At 45.9% G+C, this 7423-nt stretch overlaps 1 long non-coding RNA gene across 4 annotated transcripts; it reads left to right on the forward strand.

Moving 5' to 3' along the window:
- The first annotated feature begins 447 nt into the window (after window positions 1–447).
- Window positions 448–5896, forward strand: LOC147963591 (uncharacterized). 4 transcript variants are annotated; one of them, XR_015609311.1, is made up of 9 exons: window positions 454–620; window positions 717–1078; window positions 2478–2587; window positions 2657–2687; window positions 3218–3398; window positions 3708–3769; window positions 3855–3934; window positions 4799–5163; window positions 5651–5896. It is a non-coding gene; the product is annotated as an uncharacterized LOC147963591 (long non-coding RNA). The 4 variants fall into 4 exon arrangements; XR_015609312.1 differs by lacking the exon at window positions 2657–2687 and having other exon boundaries at window positions 448–620; window positions 2484–2587; XR_015609310.1 differs by having other exon boundaries at window positions 2478–2687.
- The last annotated feature ends 1527 nt before the right edge of the window (window positions 5897–7423 follow it).

The following is a 7423-nucleotide window of genomic DNA, read 5'->3' on the forward strand; positions in this document are numbered from 1 at the left end:
CAGTTCAAATTTGATCTGCTTTTAGATGAATCGGCTGAAATTTGTCTTTTTTATGATAGGTAGATCAAAACTTCTAACACCAAACCATTTGGTCAATTATGCATTAAATATAGCCTAATATTATAAAAAAATGATTTGGTCCAATTTTACAAAAAATATATGGTAGATTTTTCTTAAAAAAACTCATTTTGGGCACTCGAAAAATGGAAAATGGCTCTTGTGTGCAATGAAAGTGAAACCCCCCCAAATCAACATTGCTTGTCATCCCAAGATACACACATGTGCACACTATTGGTTCATTTTAGCAAACTATAAGTGGTTACTATGTTGAATGTTTACCCTGAATTAGAGGGTGAAAATTATAAGAGAAACAAAAGAAAAAAAAAACAAAACTACCTAAGCTTAATTCTGATTGGTGGAACACTTGTGGCTTGGATCCGACATCCCACGGCAGCAAACCCCCTCTCTCTCGCGCGAACCCCACCCACGACAGCAAGCCCTCCTCTCTCTCGCGCTAATCCTAGCGCTGCACTCCTCCCTTGCCGCCGCCACCTCCGGCGCCCGATCCTGGCAACCTCTGGCGGGAACCCTACCGTCCTCCTCTCACTCCCACCGCCCTCGTAAGCGACCCACGCGCCCCTCTCCTCCCATTCACGATTCCCCCGCGGCCTCGCGGATCAGATCTGACCGACCTCGCGATGGATGTTGCTCTGCAGGTGGCCAGGGTCTCCGCAGTCGGCGTCGGCGTCGTCTACGGCTTCGTCAAGCTCGAGCAGGCGAGGCGGCCGCAGCGGATTAGGCCCTCAGCTCCTCCGCCGCGATGGTGCGCCGCCGGTGGCCAGAAAGGCCCCGCGGAGGCTCGCGGAGCACGAGGACGTGCGCGTCAACGACTACTACTGGCTCCGCGATGACGCCCGCGCCGACCCGGACGTCCTTGCCCACCTCCGATGTTGGTCCTCCAGAGGAAGCCGAGAGAGAGGAGGAGGAGACCATGTCGTCGTCCGGCAAGCTCTTCATCCTCGAGGAGGTCGCCAAGCACAGCTCCAAGGACGACTGCTGGCTAGTCATCGGCAGCAAGGTTTCCCCCTCCTCCATTCCCCCTCTGTTTCGTTCCTCGAGATCCGGCCGCCGCTGTGGGTCTCTTCGCCTGTTTTTCCTTTTCCTCGGGATCTCCTCGCCCCCTGACCCCGTATCCTGCTGGCTAGTCCCTGCGGCTAGACAGATGTATTCCTCGCCCCCTGATCCCGTATCCTGCCACTCTTCAGCCAGGCCGGGAAAGAAAGGTCTGAGGTCGCCGTCGTGCGGTCGTGCTTCCCAATTCTTATCCAACCTGTTACTGCTCCTGACGTACTGAATTGCTGGCCTCCGCTTGCTTGCTTCATCTCTCATAATTCTGTTAGATACTCTACTTCTTAGCAGTGGGTGGGGGTCTTGTTGCTTGTCTCTGTCTGGATCACATATAAGCAGACCCGGCCTGTGCCAGCCTCATGATGCCAACATGTTTGTTGTAGAAACCTTATTAATGCCTCAATTGCATAGTAATCGTTCAAACATTAATATGCTTGCTAGACTAACCAATCTTATGGCTCAACTGATTGATGGCAGCCAAATTCCGCTAGTCTTGCCTTCATCTCGGCTGCCAAGCCGCTTGCGCCTACCATCCAATCACCCATCAGAGGCAGGCAGGCGGATTGGACGATGCACTAGCCACTCCGCCGCCTTTCTTTTTATTTAGAACGACGCTTCATCCCATCCGGCTGTTACGACAACGTTAGGCCAACGCGGGCATGTTTCAGTTTACCCAGAAGCCGACTTGCTTTGCTTTACAAGGGCAGTTTGATTCTTGTTCACGAGGCGCTCCCTTGCTTGCTTGCTTACTGACCATACATACATACATACAGACTTTCTTTCAACCAATCTAGTCTCGTTAGATTCCGTAGCGCTTGCTTAGCCGTTTCACATTCACCGCACCAATTTTTTCGGTTGAGGTCCTATTATCTTTGCTCTGTACATCGAATTAATTAATAGCTGGCATATAATTATGGCCTTCATTCTTGTTGAATGTTGCGATTGTACAGATTTGGTTGTCCGTATGTGCGTCAACATCGGTTGGTAATCTGTTGTCTTCTTGGACCCCACTTTTCCCCGTCAGTTGGTAATTTGTCAGTACCTAGTAAAAACGAACCTGCTTTGCCACAAGCAAATAATGCCCATCTTGCATTGCAATCGATCCAATTCCCCTTATTGCTTTAACCTTTTGGTAGATGCCCCATTCCATATGTTAAATAATTTCTTGTGGGCCTCCGGATCATCATATTAGCTTCAGTTTGTACCTAAACTCCTAGCTAGCAAAGCAGATGTCTTGTTTCCTGCCTCTTTGATTTGTTCGAGTACTATCTGCACATTAGTTTTTTTTTGTTAAGTGGTTGGTATTTTCTGCTCATCTATGTTTGACATATCGTTTGTTCTATTTGAAGGTGCAGATTGTATAAGATGGGAAATGGACAACTCCAACCATTCCAAACCAGTTCAAGGGGCCATGGAAACAAAAGATATACCATGAACTATCGCATGGCAATATGACTAGGTAGTTTATTTGCTTAGACAAGCAGCGATGTGTATTACAAGTTTTGAGCTGAGATTTCTGTGTATTCAGAATATCAAGAACCTGAACAGCAAGGGCAAAGGTGAAGGCACCTCTGGAGGCATCTCTGATTTGAACGGCCGGACATGCTGGAGCACATGGCGACTGTGCTTATGTGCTCCAGATCTGTGCCAGTAGTTTGCTTATTTTTGTCATGTGCTTTGCTGATATAAATGAAATAACTCGCCGCCGCCATTACTGATGTGGCGTTGGGAGATTTAGCAGCCTGATTTGACGAGACTGGTATATCTTATTGTAGATTGCTGATCAGTTTCGTATGTTGTCCATATGTGTTCCAAAGTATTTTCCGAGGAGAATTTGTTTTGAGATATCCTGCCTAATTCTCACACATGTAGCAAGCACTTTTCATGCTTAAATTACTAGCCTCCTAAGTTTGAGAAATACTAAAGTAGAAGATATATTCCATCAAGACTTGCAGCAATCTTAACCCAACCATTTTTATGATGTTTATGATCTAGTGTGGCATACCGTGCCCATTTGGTGTGCATGCTTCGATATGATAATAATTGTTATCCTTGTTTATCTGATACTTGATATGTCTATTGATTTCAGCCCCCCAAGCCATCATCTGGTCCTCACAAGGCCAGGGAGTGCCTGCCTCTGATCCTCATCCTGAGGAACAGACTGAAATATGCTCTCACCTACCGTGAAGTGCAATCTATCCTTATGCAGCGTCATATCATGGTTGATGGAAAGGTCCGCACTGACAAGACCTACCCTGCTGGTTTCATGGGTATGCTCTATTCTTCTAGTAACAGAAGGTGTTTGATCTGATGTGAATTGACATTCTGCATAGATTGTAACATTGCTTGATTGCTTATATCTTCCTTCTGAACCTGCAAACCTTGATGTATAATTACACACTTTGATATGTCCAACTGAACCAACTTTGTTAATTACACACACACACACACACACACACACACACACATACAGATATATATATATATATATATATATATACATACCCACACGTCAAATATATGGTGTTGTATTATGCTTATGCTACTTGTATCACCAGTGTTTCCTCTTGTTTTTTCAGGGTGGTTCCTCTTGTTTTTTAGGGTGCAGCAATAGATGGTTATTTGACCGAAACAAAACTTAGTGAGTACAATTGCTTATTTGATAGAACAAAAATGTCAGAAACAAATCCGATTAATGTTTATGTGCTATGTGCTATGCTTTGCAGTTGCTGACCTCTTCCCGTGGAGGAACAAGATCTCTGCCGGGGTGCTCGCGGGCGCCACCGCCATCTGGCTGCTGTTTGAGGTGTTGGAGTACCACCTCCTCATGCTTCGTGGCTACTACAGTACTTGTGTTGATGCCAAAATTAGCAAGCTGTTTTGCTCTGTTTCTGAAATATTTGCCAGCTGATCCACCAAATGGTCTCTGCTAAATTCTGTTCATTAAGTGGTCTTCTTGATATTTAGCAATCTTGATGCCTCATATAATTACTTGTTGAACTAGAGAATTGATTGGACCACTTGATCAATGGTTTTCTTAACAGTAAAGTTTCAGCGTGTTTCCTGTTTGCACCCCTTGTCGTAGCTGACAATGAGAAGATGCAGATTTTTCTCCATGCTGGCTTGCAAGCTGCACCTGACATGTGGAATACCTTGGAGCACTGCTTACTAAATTAGTTGCTTGCTCGATGCATCATATCCAACTTCTCCATGAAGTATTCTATTATAGTAATTCAGTTTTCTTCATGCATCTATCTACTGGTGGTGACTATGCTGTCTACGAGATCCTACACCCGAGAGGATGTGGTGGAGCTCCAGTGTAGAGCTACTCATTTGATTCATTTGAAAACATGAGCAATTCTTTTTCATTAACAGAAACTTCTCATCTCTTTTCTTCTATTTTCCTCTGTTCTCTTCTCTTTGCTGCTGTTAAGTTAGGACTTGCTGATGATGATTGTTGTTGTTAGAAATCATGATTGCTTAGTTTAGTGTAGGACTTGCTGTTGTGGCTGTCATATTCATACTGTATTTTCCAAAGTTCGATAGCATGTCGTCCTTAGGATAAGTTGTTGATCAAAGAAATGGACTAAATTAAAGCATTCCCAGGAGTTGATGCTGTTCTAATTGACCTGTTGCTGTTGTCATTAACCTGCTGTTGCTGCTGTTGTAGGAGAAGAAGGAGCACGCCCAGGAGAAGAAGGAGCAAGCCCAGGAGAAAAAGAACGAGAAGAAGAAGAAGGCACTGGATTGCTGCTGTTGGAGTGTTGAGGACCTGGGATCTGTGACGGCCCTGCACCGGCTCCCGCTCGCGGATGTCGCGCGGGCGGCCTGCGTCTGCCGCCTCTGTCGCAATGTCGCCTTCAACCGCGCCGTGCTGGAGGCCGCCTTCCACGCGCCCTGGGGCGTGCGCCGCGTCCTCGGCGACCGGCCACCAGGGCCTTCTGGCGCGCCGCCTCCCTCACCCGATTCGCACTCTCGCGCGCCCTCCATCGCGATGTCACCGTCCCCGGCATCGCGCTCAAGTATTCTGTCCAGGTATCATCTGTCTAATCCTTCCTCCCCATCTGAAGCTCAAGTATTCTAGCACATTCTTTGTTGTGATCAAGTGCGACTCATATCCAGTTGTTTGCTCACATTATTATTTGGTTATGCCATGTTGCTGCCATTGTTTGCTTAAGCATGATTTGCTCCAACCTAGCATTGTGTTGTACTACTAGTACGTACTTCAATTGCATGCATGCATGTTTGCTGTTCCCTGAACTGTTTGACTGCCTGTAATGCATACGGCTTGTGTCTTGCTGCTCCCTTACCTGTTGTACTGTTCATCTGTTGTGTTAACTTGCATGTGCTGGTACTTGATCATTTGCAAAATATATCTCAGTTTTCACTGTTATGAGAATGTTATATGCATGGTTTCATGTTAAATCTAAAGTTCTGTAGCAAATTTTCATCGTTATGAGAATTTTATATTCACGGATTCACTTGATTATGTGTCTAACTTTTCATAATTTATTATTTTCAGATGCTGGCTTTCATTCTTCAAAAGTTGGGTGTACACGAGCTCTAGGAAGAAGAATCCGGAAGAAAAACCACACCCAACAATGCGTTTCAGCTCACTGGAGATAGTTATGTGTGAAGCTAGTTATGTGTATATTTAGTTGTATTTTATAGCTGAATACCAGAATTGTACTATGATTGGCTGTTGTATAAAATATTATGCCTCATTGGCTCTTTTTGAATCAAATTATCTATTTGCACAAATATATAACTGACTGTGGTACCCAAACAGCAAACCTGGTAATTTGGTTCCCATTTGACTAGTGGGACCTATTTTAAAATGGAAAAGAAACAAAAAAAAAACTGGCCAGTGGGCTGGAAAAAGGTGAGGCCCAAAAAAATGTGGACAAAATAATGTGGATAGTAAAAGGCTGTGGCCCAAAACATAAAATTCTATTGGGCTTGGCCCATGTCACTGACTGAACTTGAAAGCTAAAAAAAACAATAAATGGGCTGAATTAATGGGCTCGGCCCATATAGACACCTAATCGGACCGGGCTGAATCTTATCAACGACCTTTTCAATGGTCGTAATTTTTCCACGTCAGATTGCCACGTCGGATCCGACGTGGCCTGGGCAGAGAGCTAGCAACCAAAACAGAAGGTCATAGAATCAACGACCTTTTGTTTTGGTCATCGAATTCCACGACCTTCTCATAGAGAAGGTCGTTAATTTCAGTTTACGACCGCCAGCTTTTGTCACAAATGAAAAACAATGACCTTTCAGTGACCAATAGTGATGGTCACAAGTTGACATATTTCTTGTAGTGAAAGGGAACAACGTATGTTGTTATGCGGTTTGACCGATAAAGATCTTCGCAGAATATGTAGGAACCAATATGAGCATCCAGTTTCCGCTATTGGTTATTGACTGGAGATGAGTCTCAGTCATGTCTACATAGTTCTCGAACCCGTAGGGTCCGCACGCTTAACGTTCTGTGACAATTTGTATTATGAGTTATGTGATTTGATGACCGAAGTTTGTTAGGAGTCCCGGATGAGATCGGGGACATGACGAGGAGTCTCGAAATGGTCGAGACATAAAGATCGATATATTGGAAGGCTATATTCGGACATCGGAAGGTTCCGAGTGATTCGGGTATTTTTCGGAGTACTGGAGAGTTACGGGAATTCGTATTGGGCCTTAATGAGCCATACAGGAAAGGAGGGAAAGGCCTAAGGGTGGCCGCGCCCCTTCCCCATGAACTGGTCCGAATTGGACTAGGGAAAGGGGGCGCCCCCTTCCTTCCTTCTCCTTCTCCCTTCCCTTTTTCCTATTCCATGTGGGAGGTGGAATCCTACTAGGACTAGGGAGTCCTAGCAGGACTCCACACTTTGGGCGCGCCCTACGAGGGCTGGCCTCCTCCTCCCTCCATCCTTTATATACGTGGCCAGGGGGCACCCCATAGACACACAAGTTGATTGTTTCCAGCCGTGTGCGGTGCCCCCTCCACTATAATCCACCTCGGTCATATCGTCGTAGTGCTTAGGCGAAGCTGTGCGCCAGTAGCTTCATCATCATCGTCATCACGCCGTCGTGCTGACGAAGCTCTCCCTCGACACTCTGCTGGATCATGAGTTCGTGGGACGTCACCGAGCTGATCGTGTGCAGATCGCGGAGGTGCCATACTTTCGGTACTAGGATCGGTCGATCGTGAAGACGTACGACTACATCAACCGCGTTGTCATAACGCTTCCACTTACGGTCTACGAGGGTACGTGGACAACACTCTCCCCTC

Source organism: Triticum urartu, chromosome 6A, assembly GCF_056163025.1.
Source record: "Triticum urartu cultivar PI428250 chromosome 6A, HENAU_Tu73, whole genome shotgun sequence".
In the NCBI taxonomy this organism is placed as follows: domain Eukaryota; kingdom Viridiplantae; phylum Streptophyta; class Magnoliopsida; order Poales; family Poaceae; genus Triticum; species Triticum urartu.